This window comes from Stenella coeruleoalba (assembly GCF_951394435.1).
Source record: "Stenella coeruleoalba genome assembly, chromosome: 3".
Taxonomy (NCBI): Eukaryota; Metazoa; Chordata; class Mammalia; order Artiodactyla; family Delphinidae; genus Stenella; species Stenella coeruleoalba.
In genome coordinates, this window is record NC_137148.1 from 1160063 (window position 1) to 1173478 (window position 13416).

At 64.4% G+C, this 13416-nt stretch overlaps 1 pseudogene across 1 annotated transcript; it reads left to right on the forward strand.

Annotated features, from left to right (window-relative positions):
• Positions 1–547: 547 nt before the first annotated feature.
• On the forward strand, positions 548–13065 carry LOC307184092 (inactive sodium-dependent neutral amino acid transporter B(0)AT3-like; annotated as a pseudogene). Its single transcript has 9 exons — positions 548–886; positions 5698–5833; positions 6741–6918; positions 7441–7693; positions 7779–7852; positions 9678–9786; positions 10608–10711; positions 11344–11479; positions 12848–13065. The product of its transcript is annotated as an inactive sodium-dependent neutral amino acid transporter B(0)AT3-like (transcript).
• The last annotated feature ends 351 nt before the right edge of the window (positions 13066–13416 follow it).

Genomic DNA, 13416 nt, shown 5'->3' on the forward strand with positions numbered 1-13416 from the left:
CTTCGGAAGATAAATGCGGCTTAAAAATGAACACGGCCCCAGGCCCGGCAGTCCTGCCCGGGCGCTGGCCCCATGTCCACACAGAGCCGTGTGCAGGTGTTCATCTCAGCTACCGCTCACAGCCCCACCCGCTCAGTGCGCAGCGGACACGGAGCCCCATGGCCGCACTGCACCCCTCCCGGTGGGTCTCCAGAGACTGAGGCCAACCCCACGGTCACACGGTTTATACAGTGTGCCTGAGATGACGAATCTATAGCGACGCAGTGCAGACGCAGGCCGCCAGGGGTGCGGCCACACAGGGGACAGAGGGACCCTCGGGGACGGACATGTCCGCTGTGGCGTTGGCGAGATGTTTGCAGGACGTCTCCACTGGGGGGCTGGGAGCGTGGGCACTTGGTACTGCTCCTCATGGCAACGTGCAAGTCTGCAATTATCTCACGAAGTTAATTAAAAGTAAAATTTTATAAAAACAACTAAAGGTGCCCCAGCCTTGGAATCCTTGAGGTTCTCGTGCTGGTGGTGGCAGCAGCTGTGGGCTGTTGGCGTCGGGCGGGAGCCAGGGGGGGGCAGGGGCACGCAGTTGTGGCGGGCGGGGGGTTGTTACCAATTAACCGGCTCCACGGGTTTTCCTTTAAATCATGAAAAATCACACCTGCAGGGGAGCCGGCTTGCGGCTTCCCATCCCCAGTGGAGGCCCCGGGCTGCGGCCAGGAGCAGGTGGTGGGCATGGCGGGCACCCTGGAGCCGGACCCACCTGTGGAAGCTGGTGGGGACGAGCGGCCCAAGTGGGACAACAAGCTCCAGTGCCTCCTGAGCCGTGTCGGGTTTGCCGTGGGCCTGGGCAACCTCTGGAGGTCCCCGTACCTGTGCCAGGCCTATGGGGGAGGTGAGCCGCGCACCCTCCACATCCGTCCCCACCCGCGGCCTCCAGGGTGTTAGGGACCTGCCGCCCCCGGGGGATTTGTCCCTCTGAGGTCCAGTGGCCTCAGGTTTGCGGTGCTGTTCACTAGGCTGCCCGTCTGGGCTTGCGGCGGTCAGGGCCCAGGCCCCCTCTGCAGGCGCTGCGGCCTTGCTGACAGCACCCCAGAGCGCGAGCCCAGGGCTTTGCTCGGGGTCCCAGCAGCGAAGCCCATGGGCTGGAGCCGGAGTGGCTCAGCTGGGCTGCTTCTCGCTCGAGGGCCTTCTCTCGGTGTCACACTTGCTCTTGGGGACATGAGGCCGCAGGCTGGCCGGACCACTGCCTTCGGGGGCGGACGTGGCCCGTTTTGTCCCCAGGTTCAGGGCGGCGGTTTTCAGGCAGGCTCGTCCTCATGTGGGCTCTGAGCTGAGGCTCCTCTGCCCCTGCGAGACCGGCGGTTCCCCAGCACCTTCCGACCTTCCCACCTGAGTTGGTCTCTGGTGGGAAATTTGGGGAGTGTCTCTTTCAGGGCCCAGGAGCTGGTGACACTCACGCCCCGTCTTCTGGTCGCGGGGAGGCATCCTTGCCCTTTCAGGGGTGGACAGCCAGCCCTCCTCGCGAGATGGGGGGCAGTGGGCGGTGGGAAGCAGACCTCACATGAGCGCCGCCTGCCGGCTTCCTGGTCACAAGGACGCTGCGTCTTTATAAAGTCTTTGTTTCCTGATTGTGAGACGATACAGGGCATGCAGGAGAGTTTGAAAGTGCAGGTACCCCTGTAACAGCTGCCCCAGAGATGCCAGAGCTCCCGCGGTTTGGGGTCGGGCGGGTGCCTGGGCCCCGGGTCTCCTGGCCAGCGCCTCTCTGACGCGGGCCCCTCGGGAACTGCAGAAGCACCGGCGGCAGACCCGACCCGGGGCTCGCGGGGGCCTCTCGCCGCCCTTTGCGTCAGGTCAGGGCCTCGGCGACGCTCCGTACGTGGGGGATCTGACGTCTGCAAACGTTTCACTGTCCACAACCTTACTGACTGTTCAGAGCTGCCGGAGCCGGGGGCCTGGGAAGCCCTTTCCTGCGAGGTCCGTCTCCCCGCGGTCCAGACAGTGAGGCCCTCGGGGCGGCCGCGCCCGCGGCCAGGGCAGCCCGGTCCCCCGCCACGCCCAGGGCTTTGAGACACTCCTGTTGCCTCTGTTTTCAGACGTGGAAGCTCTCAATGCAACGTCATGAAATACTTAAGCTTCTCACGCTGCGAGAGGCCCTTTTCTCCTGCCCTGAGCACCTCTGCTGACTCCCAGGATGAGGGAGAGGCAAGAAGCAGACGGCGCCTCACCCTGACTTGCACAGACTCCCCACCCCAGTGTTCTGCCCCCGCTCTGGAAGCGCCAGGCAACGCTGGGACAGAATTGAGCAGAGCATCTAGACAGATGGCCAGGGATCCTGTCACACAGATGCCACTCCGCAGCGAGCTGTTCTTTAAGCCAGACGACGGCAGAAGCACAAAGGCCCGGCGGTGACTCCGGTCGCCGACCGCGGGGCTCCGACACGGGCTGCGGCTCGGGGTTCACCCCAGGGAGACACACGGATGGGGGCCCCCCTCGAGAGGCTGCGATTTCTGCGCTGCCCTGTCCCGCCCGGACTTCCGCGTCCCTGGAGGTCTGCGGACTCTGGCACCGGAAGCGGCGCAGTTAAGTCGTGCGGGTTTTTAAGGAGCCCTGGCGTCCAGCAGTGATCCTCTCGGCTTGCGCTTCCTTCAGACGCCTTTGCCGTCACTCTTCTGTGTGAGCCAGAGACACAGAGGCACCAGCCCGGGTGTCTGGCCTGGTGTCGACTGTCTCGGTGGGTTTGGGAAGCAGTCCCCCCAGCGACGTGTCACCCCTCCACACACGCACACACACACAGCATGTCACTCTCCTTTCTGTCCTCGTGTGATTCTCTCCGTAAAGATCTTGGGCAACCCGGGCTATTGGTGCTGTTCCGACCGGAACCCTCTTTTTCCCCACAGTTTCTTAGCGGATTGGCCTGGTGTGTGCTGCACCCAGCACCCCCGGGCTGGTGGAGCGCGGGGTGAGGGGGGGGCTCTCCGAGATCCGCCAGCGGGCTGCCGTGCACAGCGGGCCCCCCCGACGGGGCTGCGTGCTCCGCGTCACCGGCTCTTTGGTGCCCCTTCTGCTCTCAGGGCTGTGGCACCAAACCTGTGAGGTTTTCCCCACACCGACCGGGTCTCCGGTCCTCAGTGGACACCAACGGGGTGCCCCACGACCTCACCCCACCCTGACACCGCCTGACCCCACAGGCCAAGGGCTCACCCACAGGATGCCCCCCTCAGACGCCAATCTGGAGTAGCGGGTCCCCAAGTCACCCACAGCTTCTGTCCAACTTGGCTACAAATTCAAGGGGTCCCATGACCCCTCCTAAGGCTCAATAATTGGCTAGAACGGCTCCCAGGACTCAGGAAAACACTTAGGCTGACAGGTTTACTATAAAGCACGCAACTCAGAATCGCCACATGGAAGAGGCGTGAAGGGCGAGGCGCAGGGAGGGGCACGGAGACCCCGCCCTCCGCAGGGGCCACCCTCCTGTGCCTTGAGTGTCACCCACCCAGAAGCCCCGCCGGGCAGGGTTTTTAACGGAACCACTGGCCACTGACTGGGGATTAACTCGGTCTCCCTGGTGGGCGTGGTCAGGGCCTCTGGCCACCAGCTCCATCCTCCAGGGGTTATACCCCATTGGCACGAGCCCAGGTAAGGTTAAAGGGCTTCTCACGGACCGCAGATGCTGCTTCTCTCTCCCGTCGCCCGCGAGATGCTGAGGGTCTTGGGAGCTCTGAGCTCCGAAATGCATTTCTTTTCGGGATGAGGACCAAACATGCTTGTCTTACTTCATCCCAGCATCACGGATCTTGTGGACCCTGCGCTGAGGTCCACCCGATGGTGGACCAACTCTCCTCCCTCCTTCAGATCTAGAAGAAATGAACTTACTGTGTGAGCTGAGGGAGGCAGGTGCCCACGCTGGACGTGGAGCCCTCTGCGCCCCGCCCCCAGCGCCCCAGCCTGGTTTGCGATCTGCGTTCCTGTCCCCATGGCAGTCCCGTTGGGGTGAGAGGCATCGGATGCGCAGGGTGGACGCTGCTCCCCACGTGGTCACAGAAATGCCTCTTGTTCTCTTCTCCCCCAGTGCGGCGACCCAGCCCCAGGAGAAACCCCCGCCCTCCCTGGATATTTCCTCTGGGTGGGCCCAGTCATGCTGACCTCGGCCACCCCTAAGGCCCCCACCTGGGCCTGTCCAGCCGGGGTTACCCCTCAGAGCAGGGGGGAGGGGGAAGGGGCCAAGGTCTGGTTAGCCCGGAGACTACAGCCCTTCCTAGACAGTGGGCCACGTACCTAGGACTCGGTCCCTGCCCGCGTGGCCATTCCACGTCAGTCCTCGCCACGCTGCAGCTGTGCGTCCCGAGGCCTAAGGGTGGCTGGGAGGCCCGCCTGCAGGAGCTCCCACGGTGCAGCGTAGAGACGGGGCGGGCAGGGAGGAGGGGCCCTCCGTCTGTGCCCCGGGCCCCGGCCCTGTGACCGGCCCCTCCCCCCAGGGGCTCCCTGGGTGACCTGGGTTTTGTCCACACCCGTCTAGCTCCGAGTCCCAGCCCACAGATGCCCTCGCACCCCGGGGGCGTCCGGCGCCTCCACTGAGGCTGAGTCCCTCGAGTTTAACTTTCTCCTCTAATGCGGCTGCTACGCAGAAGACACCGACAAGCACTGTTTGCCCCAAGCGCTGGCCCTGGAGTCCCGTCAGAGGCCAACGTGGGCTGAGGGCTCCGTGGCCACCTGCTCCCTCCAGGGCCCCAGCTCAGCCTCCAGACACCGGATTGTGACACGAGAAGCCAGACGGAGGCTGTGCTGGTGAAGAACACGGGGCCTGTGGGGCATGCAAGTGGCCCTTGGACGCTGAGTCCAGGCTTCCTGCAGACGGCGTGGGGGGGGACGCAGCCGGCCGACCTCGCTGGCCAGGCGCTGACGCTGAGCCGCTCCGTGGGGTCACCTGGGCCTGTGCGGGGGGCGGGGGCAGCTGCCGTCGGTCCTGGAGCATCGACGTGCCCACACATGCCGGTCCGAAGCGCGCGGCTGGCGGGGACCCGGAGGGAAGGGCCCTCAGGCGAGACGCCAACATCGCCGACTCCGTGCTGGGGAGTTAGTGGCCCTCCCGACAGCGTGGGAGCATCCAGTGGGGAACCGGGGTCTCCCCAGCAGGCCTGGCAGGTCTGTGGGTTCGGGGAGGCCAGGCCCTGCCACCTCGCGGCACCCACTTTGTCCACGGGGGCTCGCGGGGCAGAAGGGCCGCCGCCATCTCTGCCTGCCCTTCCCTCGGGCTCTGGCATCCGTCAGTACGTGCTGGGGGCCTCGGCGACCTCTCGCGCCGCCGCTGGGTCCACCTCCCAGCGTCTGGACTGGGGTGAAGGGTTGGAGAGACAGGTTCCTGCGCCAACTCAGGGCGAAGCTTGGGAGACCGTCTGGGGTGTCTCCTACTCTGAGGCTCCACGTGAGCAGACCGGCTCCCCGACTCAGGAGCCCCGGAACCAGGGGTCACAGGGCCTCAGGGAGAACAACGCAGCCTGTCTGTGGATGAAAACCACCAATAAAGCACCAGATGGTGGGGTGACAGCAAGTCATTTAAAACAACGGCAACCCCCTGACATGGGGGTCCCCTATCCTCCCCTCGGGCGGCCACGAGCGCTTCTCCCTCAGCTCTGTGTCGTCCTCCAGCCCGAGGCCTGGCCGGGCAGACGGCGCCGCTGGCTGACCGCTGCGTCTTTTCAGACACCTTCATCATCCCCTACCTCATCGCCCGGCCTTCGAGGGCAGCCGCTTCCACATCGCGCTCACCATTGGCCAGCGCCTGTGCAGGGGCAGCCTCGGGTGTGGACGGCCATCTCGCCCTACCTGGGCAGAGAGGGTACGCACCTCTCTGCTGGGGGCAGCGGGGCGGGGGGGCAGGCTGCATTTACGTGTGCCATGCGCGTTTCGTGGGTGTTTGATCATCACTCCAGTGCATATCCGGTTGTTTTGAACCTGCAGACACGGGAGGTGCCCTGATGTAAGGATGCAGGGGCCCGGGCAGCGGCGTCCCTGTGGGAGGACTGGATGCCGGGTGTGGTGGCAGAGGCGGCGGGCCGGCCCCGGCGCAGCAGCAGGCTGTCCCGTATCGCCCAGCTCATGCGTGCAGAGCGCTGAGCCCGCCTATCCCCGAAGCTCAGGCGCCAGGGGAGACCAGGCAGGGGCAGACCCAGCACCCTGCGTACCCTCGAGGCGGGCGCTGCACTAAGGGAAGCTCAGGCGCCAGGGGAGACCAGGCGAGGGCAGGCCCAGCTCCCCGTGGCCAGGGGAGACCAGGCGGGGGCAGACCCAGCTCCCCGTGTACCCTCGAGGCGGGTGCTGCACTAAGGGAAGCTCAGGCGCCAGGGGAGACCAGGCGGAGGGCAGGCCCAGCTCCCCGTGGCCAGGGGAGACCAGGCGGGGGCAGACCCAGCACCCTGCGTACCCTCGAGGCGGGCGCTGCACTAAGGGATCCGAGCACCACCGTCCAGGCCTGTGACACACCTGGTGGCTGCAGGCCGTCTGAAAGCCCCACCTGGAAGCAGCCTGAGGCTGGTGGAGAGCCAAACGCAGCCCAGCCCGGAGAGCACCACATGGCCGGGAAGGTGACGGGTTGCCCACGGGCGGACGCAGCCAGCTGCAGGCCTGCGGGCAGACAGTGGGAGCCCTTTGGGGCGATGTAGGGAGCAGAACTGTGGGATGTGCTTGAGGACAGTCTGCAACGGGGCAGCCAGGAGGGGGACGCTGACCGCGGCTGGAGCCCGCAGGGCTCAGCAGCTTCGTCACATCTGTCCTGGCCAGTGCACGCCGCGCCGCGGTCCTGGCCAGCACGCACTGCGACACGGTCCTGGCCAGCACGCACTGTGACGCAGTCCTGGCCAGCATGCGCTGTGACACAGTCCTGGCCAGCATGCGCCGCGACACGGTCCTGGCATGGGTGCTGTGGTACCTCCCCAACTCCTCCCAACCCGCTGCCCTGCAGCGCCTGCCCGCCGGACCTCAACCACACGGGCACTGCTCTCGGGGGGGAAGCCCAGCCTCAGCCGGCACCTTGAGACTGGGTCTCGTTACCCCTGCTGTTGCCTGCTCCCTGCGGGACCCAGGGCCCCGGACGCCCTGTTCCTTCACTGAGGAGCACCCGGGCCCTCGCGGCTGCCCGTGTGCTCGGCGACAGGAGGGTGACACACAGGCTGCTGCGCTCCCTGAACTAAGTCCTTAGGTGGAGACCCCAGCCAAGGGCGTCATCGGGGGACACCTCCCAGATGTGGGGAACAGTCACGGTTTTCAAGTTCGCTCGTAAAGCTGGGTTGATCTCTTTCCCTTCCTGCCTCTACCTGATAGAAACTTGTGCTCGGCACACGCTGGACAAGGCTGGCCCTGGGTGCTCAGGCCAAGGGGCTGGGCTGGGAGGCTCCCCGTGTCGGCCACAGAGGCCACTGGCAGTCAGCCTCCCTGCCCCTCACTCAGGGTGGCAGCAGTCCCGCCCGGTGTGCCCCGGTCATCTGCAGTCTATGGCCAGCCCATGACTGCACGGGCTGGCTCCAGGCTGGAGTGCCGGGAGAGCAGCGCTGTGAGCCTCTTCCGGTACCGGCAGACGCTGAACATCACGGCCGACACCAACGACAGCGGCTCTGTCCAGCGCTGGCTGCGGGTCTGCTTGACGGCCTCCTGGGCCATGGTGCACCTGTGCGTCATCAGAGGCACTGAGACCACTGGGAAGGTGAGAGCCCACAGGCCAGACCCCGCTCCCACCAGCCCCAGAGGACCCCTCCCCATTTCCATCATTGCTGGCCTCTGGGGTCCAGAGGCTCGGCGAGGAGGGGCGCAACTTCAGCGCTGTCACGTGTCCCCGGAGAACTGAGGCCTTTGTCACCGTGAGGTGAAGCTCCTTAGCCTGGCGAGCGTCGGCTCCAGGTGCACTGGGATGTTAGAGGAGCTGCCCCGGCCTTTGCTCCGAGTGCACTGGGATGTTAGAGGAGCTGCCCCAGCCTTTGCTGACTAAATCAACATAGTGCACTTTTTCCCATTTTTTCTTTTCACCTCTCTGGGCCTTTTCGTTTGAGGTGTCATTCTCGTAGACAGCATACAGTTGGTCTTCTTCTTTATCCAGTCTGACAATCCCTGCCTTTTTTTTTTTTTTAATTGGCTGCGTGGGGTCTTCGTTGCTGCGCGTGGGCTTTCTCTAGTTGCCGCGAGTGGGGGCTGCTCTTCCTTGCGGTGCGCGGGCCTCTCATTGCGGGGGCTTCTCCCGTTGCGGCGCACAGGCTCAGTAGTTGTGGCGCACAGGCTTAGTTGCTCCGCGGCACGTGGGATCTTCCCGGACCAGGGCTCGAACCCGTGTCCCCTGAATCGGCAGGCGGACTCTCAACCACTGCGCCACCAGGGGAGCCCCCTGCCTTTTTTATCTGGTTTGGTTTAGCTTGTCGCCTCGTACTTCCTTCCTGCTTGTGCCCTCTGTTCTGTGCTCCTGTTTCACTCTTGCTGAGTATTTTTTGGTCCCACTCTATGTGCTTTGCTCATTAGTAGCAACTTGGTGGTTGAATCAGGGGTTGTAGCATCATGGTCTGTCTCCAGGCAACGCTGTACCACTGCACGGAGGAAGCTCTCAGCATCACTCTCCCTCCCCAGTGTCCACACCGTTGTCGTACATTTGACTTGCAATGTGTTACAAGCAGCAAGTTCATTCTCAGCACTTTTTTTTTTTTTTTTTTTTTGGCTGCCCGGCACGGCTTGTGGGATCTTAGTTCCATGACCAAAGTGCCAAGTCTAACCACTAGACCGCCAGGAAACTCCTGCATTCTCAGCATTTTTGTTTCAAACAGTGGATTATCTTTTAAAGAGACGTAGACAATGAGAAAAAACATACTGATAGCTACCTGGTCTCCACGCAATAAGGACCAGGGGAGCCGGAGCCTAAGCCCCCAAGCCTGCCTCTCAAATTGCACCCAGCACAGAGCTTCCCGCCCTCTCTTCCTTCCGGGCTTGGATAAGTCTAATATGTTATATGTCTGTCCTTTAAATGACTGTGATGAAATCCTGTGCATTTCTCAGGTCTCCCGATCCGTGATCATGGAGGTTTGCAGGTCCGAGTGTGCGTGTGCGCCTGTGCTTTTCCTCGGTTACCACGTGAGGGTGATGGTTACTCTCCCGTGAGGGGCTCCAAGCTTGAGGGGAATTTTGGAAGCAGCCGTCAGTCGCAACAAGCCAGCCAGAAAGCCCGAATAATCCTGCCATGAAAGTCCCTGAAGATGCGCTGGGTAGTTCCCCAGTGTCTGCATTGGGGTCTGGGGGTCGGGAGGGAAGGGCGTCCACTCGCAGATGCCGTGTGTGCAGACCCCTCCCCAACCCTGGAAGAACTGGGGGCTGGTCCTTCTGCGGGAGAAGGTGTGGGCAGGTGTGGGCCCCATGGACCCTGAGAAGCGGCCAGCTGGGGGCCTCAGCGTGGAAGGAAGAGGGGCCTGACTGTGGGCGAGGGGGAGACCGCCCACCCTGGGGAGGCCATCGCCCTCCTCAGCGGCGTCCACGTATGGGCTTCAGGGGGGGCCCCAAACGCCGCAAGCTTGACGGGAGCTCACATCCCACCATCCCCTCCCAGATCCCATGGGTGACGTGACAGTGGACCCAAGCATCTCGGTACACCCACCCCTCTCGAGGGTTCACGCGGAACAGACACACTGAGAAGACTAACAGCCGGCCTTTTTCAGGCAATTTTTCATGGCCTCGTTCCTGCACCTGCTCCTCTCGGTTTTCCTCATCAGAGGACTCACCCTGCCTGGGGCGACCGAAGGACGGACCTACCTATTCGCGCCCGACGTAAGTGGGTCCCGAATCCAAGCCCCCAGGGGTCCGGGCTCTGGAAGCACACGAGCCGGGGCCCCTGCCCAGCCCAGCTCGTCCCAACCCCTGGCTGTGGGAGCAGAGGTGTGGTCACAAGGAGGGGCAGCCTGGGATCCCAGGGGTCAGGTTTGGAGGGGAGGGAGCAGAGGAGGACTTGGTCTGGAACATGGGGAACGCTATGAAATGGGGGTTCAGGGGGGAGGCCGGCTGGGGACCCACATGTCCCACCCCTGGGGCCCTCACCCAGCAGTGCAGCCCCACCAGGCGCGGACCACTGGGCCATTCCACAGTCTCCGGGGCCCAGCATCCCCGGGACCCCAGGGGCTGCCCGGCTCATCCCGCAGCTTCCCAGGCAGAGCCCTGCCCGGGGGAGGGACAGACCCCTGGTACGCAAGCGGGTGGAGGTTCGCCCGGTCTAGCAGCAGAAACATCAGGCACTGTGTGCACGGGGGCCCCACCTGGCCCTCAAGTCCTCAAAACCCCGGGCCTGAGGGGAGCAGTATACACCCTGAGTCCGAGCTGCTCAGCCTTGACTCCCAGCTCGAGAGGGCGGTGCCCCTAGCGCTCAGGGCCACACGTCTCGTGTGGCTGAGACCCGGGGGGCCATTACGCATCACGAACAGGCAGGTGGAGTTGGCCATGTCAACTGCTCCTCGTGTGCGGCCCCAAACTCTTCTCGGGGCCTGAGCAGGTGGCACTGCTCGTGGGAGTAGTCCCAGGGACGCTGGGAACATTCCAGAACAGGAGGCACTGGGCCAGGGCAGCTTGTCTGATCTCGGGCCCCTATCTCCTTGCAGATGCAGGTCCTGCAGAGCCCCCTGGATGCAGCCACCCAGATACTCTTTTCTCTGTCCCTGGCCTTCGGAGGACACATCACTTTTGCAAGTTACAACGCGCCCAGGGAGGGCCGGGCTGGGGGCAGGGAGCCAGGCTTCAGAGAGACACACCACGCGTTTCTTTGCCGTGACCTGCTGCCGGGGACGGAGGGTGATCTGGTGTGAGCTTCTGAGAACAGATTGTCAGGATCTGGTAATTACTGAGTCATCCCCCAAGGGCCGGGAGGTTGGGGCCCTCTGGGGCAGCTTCCAGCAAGTTCCGGAGCGGCTGCAGGCAGAGAACCTGGGTCATCAAACCCCGGAACAAGGCCATCACCGGGGGCTGCCTGTGTGTGACGCATGTGGCCATAAAAGCAGAAATACTGCCTGTGTCCACCTCCTTGTTACTTAAAATAGACGCCAGGCCCACGCCCCTTTATGGACGGGCTGGCCCTGGCACCAGGCACGACCGCGGGCCAAAAGCCACTCGGCGCCGGCAGTGACGCGCTTAAACCTACCTCCAGGCGGCTGTCCGTGCAGACAGGCGGGGGCGGGGGCAGGAGAGGGGGTGGGGACCACGGGGTGAGTGCGAGCCGGGCCCCCGGGAGGGTGTCAGCAGGGAGGGGTCTGAGCTGTCCTCAGAGCACAGCAGCGCACCGTGCTCCAGGTCGAGCACAGGCGGCCCCCGGGGGCCCTGATGACACGCGTGTCTGCCCAGGAACAACTGTAAGAGGGACGCGGTGACCATCGCCCTGGTCAACGGCATGACCTCCCTCTGCGCCCATTACTGTCTTCTCTGTCCTGGGGTTCAAGGCGGCCAGCGACCACGGGCGCTGACTGGATGGGGGAGCACGGTGCCCTCGGGCTCTGGGGCCAGGCGGCCCCGAGCTCAGCCCCCACGTGGGGATCCCCCAGATGACCTTCTGTTTCCCCAGAGCAGTGGGGTGGAGGGTCCACCCAGAACCTGGAATGGGACCTGACCCGGAAGCAGGGTCCTTGCAGAGATGACTGGTTAAGGTGAGGTTGTCCTGGACAGGGTGGGTCCCCAATCCAATGGCTGGTGTCCTAATAAGAGACAGAAGGGGGACACACAGACACGGAGGAGAAGGCCGGGTGACCACAGAGGCAGAGGCTGGAGGGACGTGGCCACAAGCCCGGGGACACCTGGGCCCCAGGGGCTAGAAGAGGCAGGAAGGACCCTCTCCTGTAGCCTCCGGAGGGAGCGCGGTCCTGCCCACACCTTGATCTCGGACGGCTGGCTGCAGAGCTGGGAAAGGATGAATCCCTGTTATTTTAAGACTCCCCAGGCTGACGTCGTTTGTCACAACAGCCCCGGGAGCTGACGCTGTTAGGATGCCCCCACCCTTGAAGTTACCACGTTGGACGGACGGGCTGGTGGCCTCCAGACATGGTTTAGTGGTTGGAGCCCGTCTGAGCTGCACACGCCTGCCTTCGGGCACTGCTGAACGTCCCCACGGCCCCGGACGGCCAGCGGAACGGTGGCCGTGTCAGCAGAGCGTGGGGGGACGCCTGTCCTGACCCTGCTCGGCTGCGCTGGGGGATGAAGGGCAGCGCCGGGCGCTCCGGGCACTGCTGAGCAAGTGCGCCTCTTGGAATGTTCCAGAGAGGCTGCAGTGGCCACGCCCGAGCGGTGAGCAGCGTCACCCCCGCGGGACAGCAGCTCATCCCCGTCTCCTTGCTGCACCTGGGACACTGGACAGCACTTAAACAGCAAAATCACTGACAAAAAGCACAAAAATGCGAAAACCGCGGCCGCAGCCAGCCTGCGAGAGGCTTGTCTACAGCTCCGCAGATGAGAGGGCAGAGTGTCCCGGGCGCCTGGCGGGAACGGGCGCGTCAGCCACTCTGGACACGTCCGCAAATGCCCTCAGGATGGTGTGGGGACTGGATGCAAGGTGACAAGTTCCTTCTAGCGAGCAGGAGAATTCGTAAACGTGGAAGCCCCGCGGAGTCTGAGCCTTGAGCCCTGAGACAGACGTGGAGGCACGAGGAGAGCTGCCCCCCCGCGGCCCCACCGCAGCAGCTCTAGGAGCGCGCCACCCCCAGGGCCATCGGGCCCTCGAGTCGGGGAGGCAGGGAGTGGCAGGTCCATTTGTATCCGGGCCCCGAGGCTGCAGCCTCTGTCCCCCGTGTGTGCACGAGGCCGGGCCTCCCAGGGCCCGCCCCTAGGGCATCTGCTCCCCCCACCTGCCACCCTGCAGAAACATCCTCTGCCTCGTCAACGCCTTCGATCTCCCCGACCAGAGCATCTCCAGGGAGGACTACGCGGTTGCCCTCGCGCACCTTGACTCCACCTGGCCCGAGCGGGTGGCGGGCTCCCCTGGAGGCCTGCTGCCTGGAGGACTTCCTGGATAAGGTACCCCAGGGGCTGCGGCCAGGCTGCAGGTGGCTGCAGGCGTTGAGCCGGGGTCAGCAGTGAAGGGATCGGGGCTGACCCTGTGCCTTGCTTCTCTGAGCTCCTAGAAAACCCCACGGCCTAAACGCAGCAGGTCCGACGGGCCCTGCCCAGCAGTCGGGGATCCAGGCTGACCCGAGAGTGGGAGTTGTGGGTGCCCAGAGCCGAGGGAGAGGGGCCTGAGCGTAGCCACGGAGCCAGGCTGTGTCCGGAGGGGACACGCACGGGGCCAGCTGATGCGGGGACAGGGACAGCAGGCCGGGGGCAGTCGGGGGGCAGGACCTCGGGACAGCGGTCGGATGGGCTCCTGAGCCCAAGGCCCCCAGGCCCCACGGCGCCTGCTGCAGGGGGTTTAGGGGTACAGGCCCCCTTCCT